This window comes from Silurus meridionalis, chromosome 9 (genome assembly GCF_014805685.1).
Source record: "Silurus meridionalis isolate SWU-2019-XX chromosome 9, ASM1480568v1, whole genome shotgun sequence".
Lineage (NCBI taxonomy): Eukaryota > Metazoa > Chordata > Actinopteri > Siluriformes > Siluridae > Silurus > Silurus meridionalis.
Window position 1 is genome coordinate 13667064 of NC_060892.1, and position 14390 is coordinate 13681453.

The 14390-nt window shown below is 37.7% G+C and overlaps 8 non-coding genes across 8 annotated transcripts; 7 read left to right on the top strand and 1 right to left on the bottom strand.

Moving 5' to 3' along the window:
- The first annotated feature begins 1080 nt into the window (after nt 1-1080).
- On the top strand, nt 1081-1173 carry trnai-uau. The gene is given in 2 exon segments: nt 1081-1118; nt 1138-1173. It is a non-coding gene; the product is annotated as a tRNA-Ile (tRNA).
- Nucleotides 1174-3772: 2599 nt separating this feature from the next.
- On the bottom strand, nt 3773-3865 carry trnak-uuu. Its single transcript is given in 2 exon segments — nt 3773-3808; nt 3828-3865. It is a non-coding gene; the product is annotated as a tRNA-Lys (tRNA).
- Nucleotides 3866-4012: 147 nt separating this feature from the next.
- On the top strand, nt 4013-4105 carry trnai-uau. Its single transcript is given in 2 exon segments — nt 4013-4050; nt 4070-4105. It is a non-coding gene; the product is annotated as a tRNA-Ile (tRNA).
- Nucleotides 4106-8324: 4219 nt separating this feature from the next.
- Nucleotides 8325-8417, top strand: trnai-uau. Its single transcript is given in 2 exon segments — nt 8325-8362; nt 8382-8417. It is a non-coding gene; the product is annotated as a tRNA-Ile (tRNA).
- A 1150-nt stretch (nt 8418-9567) lies between these two features.
- On the top strand, nt 9568-9660 carry trnai-uau. Its single transcript is given in 2 exon segments — nt 9568-9605; nt 9625-9660. It is a non-coding gene; the product is annotated as a tRNA-Ile (tRNA).
- A 1255-nt stretch (nt 9661-10915) lies between these two features.
- On the top strand, nt 10916-11008 carry trnai-uau. The gene is given in 2 exon segments: nt 10916-10953; nt 10973-11008. It is a non-coding gene; the product is annotated as a tRNA-Ile (tRNA).
- Nucleotides 11009-12161: 1153 nt separating this feature from the next.
- Nucleotides 12162-12254, top strand: trnai-uau. The gene is given in 2 exon segments: nt 12162-12199; nt 12219-12254. It is a non-coding gene; the product is annotated as a tRNA-Ile (tRNA).
- A 1254-nt stretch (nt 12255-13508) lies between these two features.
- Nucleotides 13509-13601, top strand: trnai-uau. Its single transcript is given in 2 exon segments — nt 13509-13546; nt 13566-13601. It is a non-coding gene; the product is annotated as a tRNA-Ile (tRNA).
- Nucleotides 13602-14390: the final 789 nt, after the last annotated feature.

Genomic DNA, 14390 nt, shown 5'->3' on the forward strand with positions numbered 1-14390 from the left:
ACCTCTCATTCTGTGAGAAGGTGGTACCAGTCGAGCAGTGCTGGAGGATCTCAGACAGCGTGGTGCAGTGCGAGATGTGATGAGGTCACTGAGGTAAGATGGTGCTGGTCCATTTTTGGCCTTGTAGGCAAGCATCAGTGTTTTGAATCTGATACGTGCAGCTACTGGAAGCCAGTAAAGGGAGCGCAGCAGTGGGGTGGTGTGGGAAAACTTGGGCTGATTGAACACAAGTCGTGCCGCTGCGTTTTGGATCATTTGCAGTGGACGAATAGCATTCCGGGGGAGACCTGCCAGCAGAGAGTTGCAGTAGTCAAGTCTTGAAATGACAAGAGACTGAACAAGCATCTGGGCAGCCTGTATGGACAGAAATGGTTGAATCCTTTGGATGTCATAGAGAAGAAATCGACAAGAACGAGCAACATGAATACTAAGGAATAAAACATTTTAAATGTATCAGTCAGAATTTAGCCCTCATCATAGCACAGAGACGGTGCTAGTTAAGGTGGTAAATGACCTGCTATTGGCCTCTAATCAGGGTTTTGTCTCTTTACTTGTTTTGCTCGACCTTAGTGCAGCTTTTGACACCATTGATGATACTATACTGCTTGCTAGACTTGAGAACGTTGTTGGAATAAAGGGAACAGCTCTTTCTTGGCTAAGGTCTTACTTGACTGATTGATATTAGTTTGTTGATGTAAATGGTAAGTTCTCCACACTCTCTGAGGTCAAGTTTGGAGTTCCGCAAGGATCTGTTTTAGGCCCACTGCTTTTCTCTTTATATATGCTGCCTGAGAGGTAAGTGGTCCCCAATCATGCTCCTGGACATCTACCATCCTGCAGAATTCTGCTTCAGCCCAAATCTTTTACCAAATCTAACTAATTGACTGGACTGATTATCTGTGTTAGACACATTCACATGGTTAGAAATAGAATCTTCAGGACTCCAGGAGAAGGGTTGGTGATCATACTGTAAATGTTAACAACTACATGGTTAGTAAAAACATTCAATTCATATGAATCAGTAATTGATCGCAGCCTGCTCAGGATCATGCTAAACCCAGGTACATCCCTAACAATATAGCTCCAGTGGCGCAATCGGTTAGAGCGTGGTACTTATACAGCAGTACAGGTGAAGCAATGCCGAGGTTGTGAGTTCGAGCCTCACCTGGAGCATGAATTTTAAAACAAATGTCCATGTGTGGTTTGTCTTAGATACCGTGAGTAGAGTAGACCCTAATGTAGAACAAGATAAAAAAGATTAATGTAAACATGCTATAATTAAGTTGCCAGGTGAAGTTTACGTTATATGCTAATCCCACATGGGACTTAGCTTTGGTTTGATGATCACTAATGATTCAATGCTTTTTGTGCCTATAATCAAAATAAAGGAAAACTTTTATCCAGTTTAAGAAGGCAGTGTTTAGCTCAGGCTCACTTATATAAGGGCTTGAGTGGTGCAATTGGTTAGCATGGGGTACTTATTCAGCAGGCAGGTAATGCTACTTAGGAATAAAAAATTTTTTTAAATGTATCAGTCAGAATTTAGCCCTCATCATAGCACAGAGACGGCACTAGTTAAGGTGGTAAATGACCTGCTATTGGCCTCTGATCAGGGTTTTGTCTCTTTACTTGTTTTGCTCGATCTTAGTGCAGCTTTTGACACCATTGATGATACTATACTGCTTGCTAGACTTGAGAACGTTGTTGGAAAAAAGGGAACAGCTCTCTCTTGGCTTAGGTCTTATTTGACTGATTGATATCAGTTTGTTGATGTAAATGGTAAGTTCTCCACACTCTCTGAGGTCAAGTTTGGAGTTCCGCAAGGATCTGTCTTAGGCCCACTGCTTTTCTCTTTATATATGCTGCCTGAGAGGTAAGTGGTCCCCAATCATGCTCCTGGACATCTACCTTCCTGCAGAATTCTGCTTCAGCCCAAATTTTTTACCAAATCTAACTAATTGACTGGACTGATTATCTCTGTTAGACACATTCACATGGTTAGAAATAGAATCTTCAGGACTCCGGGAGAAGGGTTGGTGATCATACTGTAAATGTTAACAACTACATGATTAGTAAAAACATTCAATTCATATGAATCAACAATTGATCACAGCCTGCTCAGGTTCATGCCCAGGTACACCCCACACTGTAGCTCCAGTAGTGCAATCGGTTAGCGCGCGGTATTTATAAAAAGTCTGTGCTTAAAGTAAATACTCCAGCCGAGGCCACCAGGGAAAGTTGCTCTATGGTGTGTTTTTCAGAAAGCTATTACAGTTTTTCTCAGTTGCTTTGGAGCGTTTCTCAGATCAGAAATGAAATTCTGAAAACAACTTGTTCAAACTCAACATCATTTAGTAATTTGTGTTCATCATAAGAACATTTTTTGTTGCTTTGATCAAATTGCGAAGGCTTTCATTTAATCGAATGTGTACAAGTGTCTGCTTTTTCCTACATTATCTGTTGTTTATGTCATGTTGATCAAAATGTATTATACTGGTTTTACATAAATGGTTTTAACCCCAAAACAATTAGGCATCAGTTCATTGCATAAGTCAGGTAAGGAAGGGTAAGGAGGCAAAATAGAGGAAAAGGAAGAAGAGGCCATTTTGTCAATCATGGCCTCACAATGGTATTGCAAGAGATGATATCTGTTGTGATGTGGATGAAAATCTGTGGCCCGACAGACTGGGACGTCAGGGGGTAGAGACTGATTACACTGTATAGTGCGGCATGCGCAGTTCTGCCTAAGAAGTGTTTCCTATGTTTACCTTTTTGAATTTTAATTTGTGTCTTTTTATTTTCTATCACAATGATATTATATTGTCATTTTTTAGTCAGTCCACTAGTAAAGAAAAATAAAAAAGTGTGAATCCTGTCCAGTCTCTTACAATCAATATCCCACATACAGTAATGTGTAAATTTGTGCTGTTTAAATTCATAGTTGCCAATTCAGCCTCGTGCATTTTCAATACTTGTAATCCAAAACATAATTTACATCAGGAAATACTAAAATAAAGCATTGTTATATTGAAATAATTTATAAACATTTTGACTATCTTGTTCGTAAACAATGATAAAAGGACTTGGTATTTTGAAGACAATGATATGTTCATGGACAAAAATACTTACATAGAAATCCGATGTATTGTGCTGTTTGTTCACAGTGTTTTGAGAATGCACTTACTGATTTGCAAATCTTAAGTATGATTCGAGAAATGCTCCAAAGCGACTGAGAAAAACTGTACAATCAATATCCCACATACAGTAATGTGTAAATTTGTGCTGTTGAAATTCATAGTTGCTAATTCAGCCTCGTGCATTTTCAATACTTGTAATTAAAAACATAGTTTACATCAGGAAATACAAAAATAAAGCATCGTAATACTGAAATAATTTATAAACATTTTGACTATCTTGTTTGTATACAATGATAAAAGGACTTGTTATTTTGATGGCAATGATATGTTCATTGACACAAATACTTACTTTTGAGAGAAGTACTAAGGATTTTGAGCACAAAACAGGATTTTGCAAAAAATCCAATGTATTCTGTTGTTTGTACAAATTGTTCTGAGAATGCACTTACTGATTTGCAAATATTAAGGATGATTCGAGAAACGCTCTAAAGCAACTGAGAAAAACTGTAAAAGGCCATGCTCCAGGTAAGGTTTGAAATCACAACGTCACTTTACCTGTATTACTATACAAGTCCCTCATAGAGGGATGTAAATAGCTAATTTACATACTATCGAGTTTGCGTTAGAATGACTTGTGCTCCAGGTGAGGCTCGAACTCACAACCTCGGCATCGCTTCAGCTGTACTGCTGTAAAAGAACCGCGCGCTAACCGATTACGCCACTGGAGCACTACATTAAAGTAATTGATACTGATCTATAAAAAGAAATTGCGAGGAATTTAGGCGTTATCCTTCTGTGTCTTCAATTCATATGAATCAGTAATTGATCACAGCCTGCTCAGGATCATGCTAAACCCAGGTACACCACACCCTTTGGCTCCAGTGGCGCAATCGGTTAGCGCGCGGTACTTATACAGCAGTACAGGTGAAGCAATGCCGAGGTTGTGAGTTCGAGCCTCACCTGGAGCATGAATTTTAAAACAATCATCTCGGTATGTGGATTTGAAGAGAAACTATGAATAAGCGTCCATGGCATGCCATTCAGAATGTATTCCTGCCTCACACATGATGTTCCTGTGACTCGCACTGGGTCCACCCTAATAATGAGCAAGATAAAGAGATACGCTAAATACAAGGATCCAAGTGGAGTGTACATTATATGCTTATACCACATATGATTTACTTTAGACTATGACCAGAGAAGCGTCTCTCGTGATCAAAGATGTTTCAGATCTGTTGGGTCCCGGCATGTTGTTGCAGAGACATTTATCAGACCCCAGCCATCAGAACAGCTTGTTTTTGGGATGTGTGGAATCCTAACCGATTGCGCACTGGAGCTCTGCCATGAAGCACTTGATACTGATCGATTGTCGGAGCTTTTCTGTGAGAAGAAAATGCGTGGTATTTAAGTTTCCACATGAGAATATGAGCAGCAAACGTTTGTTATTTGTTATAACATAACAAAAGGCAAAAAAGACAATGCGCAGTTGAAGTCTCAATTTTAGTCTATAGGTTTATTTTGAGAATATTCCAAATATCAAAAAATGTTTCCTCGTGCACTATAAAACCCCACCACAGTGTCGTCCTTGTGGTGCAGATTGAAGGACACTGAATTTCTTAAAGCATTTTCTAGATAATCTGTAGATACCTGGTGACAACTGGCTGGGCCCGTCCTTGTCCCTGTCCTCAAAGAAAATGTTTTTTATGATTATAAAATTAAAAGTAATAAATACATAAATACATAAATGAATAAATATAAATCCCCTTATAAGTCTTCCCCTTATAAGTCTTATATCCACTTATAAGTCTTAAAGTCATTGGGGCTAAAAAAATGTATGACATAATACTTCCAGCAGAGGATGCCATAACACTGTTGAATAGCCTAATAGTTATTTAACTAATCATATTGAGGGATAAAGTTACACTCCACAGATATGTGTTAATTGAGTATAATTAGATTCTTGTGTCGATTTTAAATGAGTCAAAATTCAACTATATGTCTGTAAAATAAAGTCAAGTGGGTATCTAGTACTTTTACCCATGCAGCTGGTACAGTAGACAGGGAACTGTGGTGGTGGGCCATGAATTTTACACCTTTAGTGGTTTCCTACCTGAATCAATCCACTGCTTAATACTATTATTATTATGCCATGAGTATTGAAACAATATAATACAGAAACACAGTATTACAAAGAGTGGTGAGAAAGCTATCTCATAGAGTGAGGATGAATGCCATTAATAAAGCAAGAAACCCATTTAACACAATTCATCAAGTCTTCTTTCACTGTAGCCACAGCTACAACACACGCATACATCATCTCTATCAAAATATATTTACGTTGTTGTAAAATATATACTCACTTTGTGCACAGGGGTACAACTGAGTGCCTCCAGATTTGTGGTAAAAGTTTGGAAAAGTACCACATATAGCAGGAGAGGCCAGGTGTCCCAATACTTTTGTGTGTTTATATATATATTTATAATTTTAAACATCTCCCTTATATATGGTTATAGGTGTTGAGAAATGTCTTTGTTTTTATTCATTTTCACATCGGTGTCTCTCTCTCTGAATTCACATTAACCATTCCTCTAGTTTCCTTGCTCATTGTTTGCTTCGCTTGCCTACGTCTACGTCTGATATCCATGAAATAATACACCAGTGATATGGGAAAAAGCCGTGCAATGAGAAAAAATAATACTAAAAGTAAATGAAGCTGGTGTGAAAATGTAAAAAATAAGAAAGTACATCAATGTGATGAGTGAAAGTAAAAAGTTGTCCAAAAAATATCTAGTGGAGTAAAGTACTGATACCAGAAAAATCTACTTTAGTAAAGTAACAAAGTATTTGTATTGCATTACTTCCCACCTCTACTATGGTTAGTAAAAACATTCAATTCATATGAATCAGTTATTGGTGAGCTAATACCATGTTAATACCACACAAGATTTACCTTTGACTGTTAGCAGATGAGCAGAATTTAAGGTCACTGATTTAGTACTTTTTGTGAAGTAAAACCTTCACTACAATTAGGTGTCTGTATGCAGTTCTATTGAGCAGAAATTTTAAAACAAACCTGGCAGTATGTACATTTGCTTAGACAAGATAAAAAAGATTAATGTAAACATGCTATAATCCATTTGCCAGGTGAAATTTATGTCATATGCTAATTTTCACATGGGACTTAACTTTGGTTTGACGATCACTGGTGATTCAATGCTTTTTGTGCCTATAATTAAAGTTAAGGAAACTTCTATCCAGTTTAAGAGAGCAGTGTTTAGCTCAGGCTCTTTTACGTCAAGGCTTGAGTGGTGCAATTGGTTAGCATGGGGTACTTATTCAGCAGGCAGGTAATGCAATGCTTATAATGTAAAAGCTCTAGCCTTACCTAGCATGCTTTTTAAAAGCTTCCTAAAAAAATCTCACACTGTATAGGGCAACTTTCCCAAAATTCGCTATAAATACGTCTCTGTATGGAGTTCATACCAGGATTCATCTAGATTTCACTTTCACTACCCACAACATACCAGATGAAAATATATATATATATATATATATATATATATATATATATATATATATATATATATATATATATATATATATATATATATGTTAAAGATACTGAAGATGGTGCAATGTTCTTCAACATGGAAAAGTACAGTTTGCTACTTTTGATTCTGAGAGGTAAGTGGTCCTTAATCATGCTTCTGGACATCTACCATCCTGCAAAAAACTAATCTTTTACCAAATCTAACTAATTGACTGGACTGATCATCTGTGTTAGACACATTCACATGGTTAGAAATAGAATCTTCAGTACTCCAGGAGAAGGGTTGGTGATCTTACTGTAAATGTTAACAACTACATGGTTAGTAAAAACATTCAAGCGTGAAGCAATGCCGAGGTTGTAAGTTCGAGCCTCACCTGGAGCATGAGTTTTAAAACAAATGTCAATGTGTGGTTTGTTTTAGATGCTGTGAATAAGTGTCAACGGTGTCCCATTCATCATGTGTCTCAAACAGGGGGTTCATCAGATTGGCTTTGGATCCACTCTAATAGTGACCAAGATAAAATGATGTTATGTATATGTGCTGAATTCAAGAATCCAGTTTAAATGTACATTATGCTAATACCACACAAGATTTACCTTTGACTGTTATCAGATGAGCAGGATTAAAAGTCACTGATTTAGAACTTTTCGTAAAGTAAAACCTTCACTACAATTGGGTGTCTTTATGCAGTTCTATTGAGCAAAAATTTTAATACAAATCTGGCAGTATGTACAATTGCTTAGACTATTAATATGGATCTATGCTATCCAATCGAAAATGTAACCATCTGACACCAGTTTTCTGAGTATAGGCTCTGTGTAGACCCTAATATGGAACAAGATAAAAAAAGATTAACGTAAACATGCTATAATCAAGTTGCCAGGTAAAGTTTACGTTATATCCTAATGCCACATGGGACTTACGTTTGGTTTGATGATCACTGGTGATTCAATGCTTTTTGTGTTTATAATCAAAGTTAAGGAAACTTTTATCCAGTTTAAGAAGGCAGTGTTTAGCTCAGGCTCACTTACATAAGGGCTCGAGCGGTGCAATTGGTTAGCATTAGGTAATAATTCAGCAGGCAGGTAATGCAATGCTTATAATGTAAAAGCTCTAGCCTTACCTAGCATGCTTTTTAAAAGCTTCCTGAAAAAATCTCACACTGTATAGGGCAACTTTCCTTGTGGCCAGAATGAAAATTCGCTATAAATCGTCTCTGTATGAAGTTCATATCAGGATTCCTCTAGATTTCACTTTTACTACCCACAACATACCAGATGAAATGTATATGTTTAAGATACTAAAGATGGTGCAATGTTCTTCAACATGGAAAAGTACAGTTTGCTACTTTTGATTCTGAGAGGTAAGTGGTCCTTAATCATGCTCCTGGACATCTACCATCCTGCAAAAAACTAATCTTTTACCAAATCTAACTAATTGACTGTACGATCATCTGTGTTAGACACATTCACATGGTTAGAAATAGAATCTTCAGGACTCCAGGAGAAGGGTTGGTGATCATACTGTAAAGGTTAACCACTACAAGGTTAGTAAAAACATTCAATTCATATGAATCAGTAGTTGATCACAACCTGCTCAGGATCATGCTAAACCCAGGTACACTCCCCACCCTGTAGCTCCGGTGGCGCAATCGGTTAGCGCGCGGTACTTATACAGCAGTACAGGTGAAGCAATGCCGAGGTTGTGAGTTTGAGCCTCACCTGGAGCATGAGTTTTAAACAAATGTCAGTGTGTGGTTTATCTTAGATACTGTCAATTGTGTCCTGTTCATCATGTGTCTTAAACAGGGTGTTCATGAGATTGGCTTTGGATCCACTCTAATACGGACCAAGATAAAAAGATGTTGTGTATATGTGTTAAATTCTAGAATCCATTTTAAATGTACATCATGCTAATACCACACAAAATTTACCTTTGACTGTTAGCAGATGAGCAGAATTTAAGGATTTAGTACTTTTTGTGAAGTAAAAACTTCACTACAATTAGGTGTCTGTATGCAGTTCTATTAAGCAGAAATTTTAAAACAAACCTGGCAGTATGTACATTTGCTTAGACAAGATAAAAAAGAATAATGTAAACATGCTATAATCCATTTGCCAGGTGAAATTTATGTCATATGCTAATTTTTACATGGGACTCAACTTTGGTTTGACGATCACTGGTGATTCAATGCTTTTTGTGCCTATAACCAAAGTAAAGGTAAACTTTTATCCAGTTTAGGAAGGCAGTGTTGAGCTCAGGCTCTTTTACATCAAGGCTTGAGCGGTGCAATTGGTTAGCATGGGGTACTTATTCAGCAGGCAGTTAATGCAGTGCTGCTGTTGTAAGCTCAAGCCTCACCTAGCATACTTCCTGAAAAAATCTCACACTGTATATGACGACTTTTCTTGTGGCGGAATCAAACTTGGTATAAATACAGTCTCTGTGTGGAATTCATATCAGGATTCCTCTAGCTTTTCTGACACTTTCACTACCCACAACATACCAGATGAAAAATATATATTAAAGATACTGAAATTGGTGCAATGTTCTTCAACATGGAAAAGTACAGTTTGCTACCTTTGATTCTGAGAGGCAAGTGTTCCTTAATCATGCTCCTGGACATCTACCATCCTGCGGAATTCTGCTTCAGCCCAAATCTTTTACCAAATCTAACTAATTGACTGTAATGATTATCTATGTTAGACACATTCACATGGTTAGAAATAGAATCTTCAGGACACCAGGAAAAGGGTTGGTGATCTTACTGGAAATGTAAACAACTACATGGTTAGTAAAAACATTCAATTCATACGAATCAGTAAATGAGCACAGCCTGCTCAGGATCATGCTAAACCCAGGTACAAGCCCCCACTGTAGCTCCAGTGGCGCAATCGGTTAGCGCGCGGTACTTATACAGCAGTACAGGTGAAGCAATGCCGAGGTTGTGAGTTCGAGCCTCACCTGGAGCATGAGTTTTAAAACAAATGTCAGTGTGTGGTTGTCTTAGATGCTGTGAATAAGTGTCAACGGTGTCACATTCATCATGTGTCTCAAACAGGGTGTTCATCAGATTGGCTTTGGATCCACTCTAATAGTGACCAAGATAAAATGATGTTATGTATATGTGCTGAATTCAAGAATCCAATTTAAATGTACATTATGCTAATACCACACAAGATTTACCTTTGACTGTTATCAGATGAGCAGGATTAAAAGTCACTGATTTAGAACTTTTCGTAAAGTAAAACCTTCACTACAATTGGGTGTCTTTATGCAGTTCTATTGAGCAGAAATTTTAATACAAATCTGGCAGTATGTACAATTGCTTAGACTATTAATATGGATCTATGCTATCCAATCGAAAATGTAACCATCTGACACCAGTGTTCTGAGTATAGGCTCTGTGTAGACCCTAATATGGAACAAGATAAAAAAAGATGAACGTAAACATGCTATAATCAAGTTGCCAGGTAAAGTTTACGTTATATCCTAATGCCACATGGGACTTACGTTTGGTTTGATGATCACTGGTGATTCAATGCTTTTTGTGTTTATAATCAAAGTTAAGGAAACTTTTATCCAGTTTAAGAAGGCAGTGTTTAGCTCAGGCTCACTTACATAAGGGCTCGAGCGGTGCAATTGGTTAGCATTAGGTAATAATTCAGCAGGCAGGTAATGCAATGCTTATAATGTAAAAGCTCTAGCCTTACCTAGCATGCTTTTTAAAAGCTTCCTGAAAAAATCTCACACTGTATAGGGCAACTTTCCTTGTGGCCAGAATGAAAATTCGCTATAAATACGTCTCTGTATGGAGTTCATATCAGGATTCCTCTAGATTTCACTTTTACTACCCACAACATACCAGATGAAATGTATATGTTTAAGATACTAAAGATGGTGCAATGTTCTTCAACATGGAAAAGTACAGTTTGCTACTTTTGATTCTGAGAGGTAAGTGGTCCTTAATCATGCTCCTGGACATCTACCATCCTGCAAAAAACTAATCTTTTACCAAATCTAACTAATTGACTGTACGATCATCTGTGTTAGACACATTCACATGGTTAGAAATAGAATCTTCAGGACTCCAGGAGAAGGGTTGGTGATCATACTGTAAAGGTTAACCACTACAAGGTTAGTAAAAACATTCAATTCATATGAATCAGTAGTTGATCACAACCTGCTCAGGATCATGCTAAACCCAGGTACACTCCCCACCCTGTAGCTCCAGTGGCGCAATCGGTTAGCGCGCGGTACTTATACAGCAGTACAGGTGAAGCAATGCCGAGGTTGTGAGTTCGAGCCTCACCTGGAGCATGAGTTTTAAAACAAATGTCAGTGTGTGGTTTATCTTAGATACTGTCAATTGTGTCCTGTTCATCATGTGTCTTAAACAGGGTGTTCATGAGATTGGCTTTGGATCCACTCTAATACGGACCAAGATAAAAAGATGTTGTGTATATGTGTTAAATTCTAGAATCCATTTTAAATGTACATCATGCTAATACCACACAAGATTTACCTTTGACTGTTAGCAGATGAGCAGAATTTAAGGATTTAGTACTTTTTGTGAAGTAAAAACTTCACTACAATTAGGTGTCTGTATGCAGTTCTATTAAGCAGAAATTTTAAAACAAACCTGGCAGTATGTACATTTGCTTAGACAAGATAAAAAAGAATAATGTAAACATGCTATAATCCATTTGCCAGGTGAAATTTATGTCATATGCTAATTTTTACATGGGACTCAACTTTGGTTTGACGATCACTGGTGATTCAATGCTTTTTGTGCCTATAACCAAAGTAAAGGTAAACTTTTATCCAGTTTAGGAAGGCAGTGTTGAGCTCAGGCTCTTTTACATCAAGGCTTGAGCGGTGCAATTGGTTAGCATGGGGTACTTATTCAGCAGGCAGTTAATGCAGTGCTGCTGTTGTAAGCTCAAGCCTCACCTAGCATACTTCCTGAAAAAATCTCACACTGTATATGACGACTTTTCTTGTGGCCGGAATCAAACTTCGGTATAAATACAGTCTCTGTGTGGAATTCATATCAGGATTCCTCTAGCTTTTCTGACACTTTCACTACCCACAACATACCAGATGAAAAATATATATTAAAGATACTGAAATTGGTGCAATGTTCTTCAACATGGAAAAGTACAGTTTGCTACCTTTGATTCTGAGAGGCAAGTGTTCCTTAATCATGCTCCTGGACATCTACCATCCTGCGGAATTCTGCTTCAGCCCAAATCTTTTACCAAATCTAACTAATTGACTGTAATGATTATCTATGTTAGACACATTCACATGGTTAGAAATAGAATCTTCAGGACACCAGGAAAAGGGTTGGTGATCTTACTGGAAATGTAAACAACTACATGGTTAGTAAAAACATTCAATTCATACGAATCAGTAAATGAGCACAGCCTGCTCAGGATCATGCTAAACCCAGGTACAAGCCCCCACTGTAGCTCCAGTGGCGCAATCGGTTAGCGCGCGGTACTTATACAGCAGTACAGGTGAAGCAATGCCGAGGTTGTGAGTTCGAGCCTCACCTGGAGCATGAGTTTTAAAACAAATGTCAGTGTGTGGTTGTCTTAGATGCTGTGAATAAGTGTCAACGGTGTCCCATTCATCATGTGTCTCAAACAGGGTGTTCATCAGATTGGCTTTGGATCCACTCTAATAGTGACCAAGATAAAATGATGTTATGTATATGTGCTGAATTCAAGAATCCAATTTAAATGTACATTATGCTAATACCACACAAGATTTACCTTTGACTGTTATCAGATGAGCAGGATTAAAAGTCACTGATTTAGAACTTTTCGTAAAGTAAAACCTTCACTACAATTGGGTGTCTTTATGCAGTTCTATTGAGCAGAAATTTTAATACAAATCTGGCAGTATGTACAATTGCTTAGACTATTAATATGGATCTATGCTATCCAATCGAAAATGTAACCATCTGACACCAGTGTTCTGAGTATAGGCTCTGTGTAGACCCTAATATGGAACAAGATAAAAAAAGATGAACGTAAACATGCTATAATCAAGTTGCCAGGTAAAGTTTACGTTATATCCTAATGCCACATGGGACTTACGTTTGGTTTGATGATCACTGGTGATTCAATGCTTTTTGTGTTTATAATCAAAGTTAAGGAAACTTTTATCCAGTTTAAGAAGGCAGTGTTTAGCTCAGGCTCACTTACATAAGGGCTCGAGCGGTGCAATTGGTTAGCATTAGGTAATAATTCAGCAGGCAGGTAATGCAATGCTTATAATGTAAAAGCTCTAGCCTTACCTAGCATGCTTTTTAAAAGCTTCCTGAAAAAATCTCACACTGTATAGGGCAACTTTCCTTGTGGCCAGAATGAAAATTCGCTATAAATCGTCTCTGTATGGAGTTCATATCAGGATTCCTCTAGATTTCACTTTTACTACCCACAACATACCAGATGAAATGTATATGTTTAAGATACTAAAGATGGTGCAATGTTCTTCAACATGGAAAAGTACAGTTTGCTACTTTTGATTCTGAGAGGTAAGTGGTCCTTAATCATGCTCCTGGACATCTACCATCCTGCAAAAAACTAATCTTTTACCAAATCTAACTAATTGACTGTACGATCATCTGTGTTAGACACATTCACATGGTTAGAAATAGAATCTTCAGGACTCCAGGAGAAGGGTTGGTGATCATACTGTAAAGGTTAACCACTACAAGGTTAGTAAAAACATTCAATTCATATGAATCAGTAGTTGATCACAACCTGCTCAGGATCATGCTAAACCCAGGTACACTCCCCACCCTGTAGCTCCAGTGGCGCAATCGGTTAGCGCGCGGTACTTATACAGCAGTACAGGTGAAGCAATGCCGAGGTTGTGAGTTCGAGCCTCACCTGGAACATGAGTTTTAAACAAATGTCAGTGTGTGGTTTATCTTAGATACTGTCAATTGTGTCCTGTTCATCATGTGTCTTAAACAGGGTGTTCATGAGATTGGCTTTGGATCCACTCTAATACGGACCAAGATAAAAAGATGTTGTGTATATGTGTTAAATTCTAGAATCCATTTTAAATGTACATCATGCTAATACCACACAAGATTTACCTTTGACTGTTAGCAGATGAGCAGAATTTAAGGATTTAGTACTTTTTGTGAAGTAAAAACTTCACTACAATTAGGTGTCTGTATGCAGTTCTATTAAGCAGAAATTTTAAAACAAACCTGGCAGTATGTACATTTGCTTAGACAAGATAAAAAAGAATAATGTAAACATGCTATAATCCATTTGCCAGGTGAAATTTATGTCATATGCTAATTTTTACATGGGACTCAACTTTGGTTTGACGATCACTGGTGATTCAATGCTTTTTGTGCCTATAACCAAAGTAAAGGTAAACTTTTATCCAGTTTAGGAAGGCAGTGTTGAGCTCAGGCTCTTTTACATCAAGGCTTGAGCGGTGCAATTGGTTAGCATGGGGTACTTATTCAGCAGGCAGTTAATGCAGTGCTGCTGTTGTAAGCTCAAGCCTCACCTAGCATACTTCCTGAAAAAATCTCACACTGTATATGGCGACTTTTCTTGTGGCCGGAATCAAACTTCGGTATAAATACAGTCTCTGTGTGGAATTCATATCAGGATTCCTCTAGCTTTTCTGACACTTTCACTACCCACAACATACCAGATGAAAA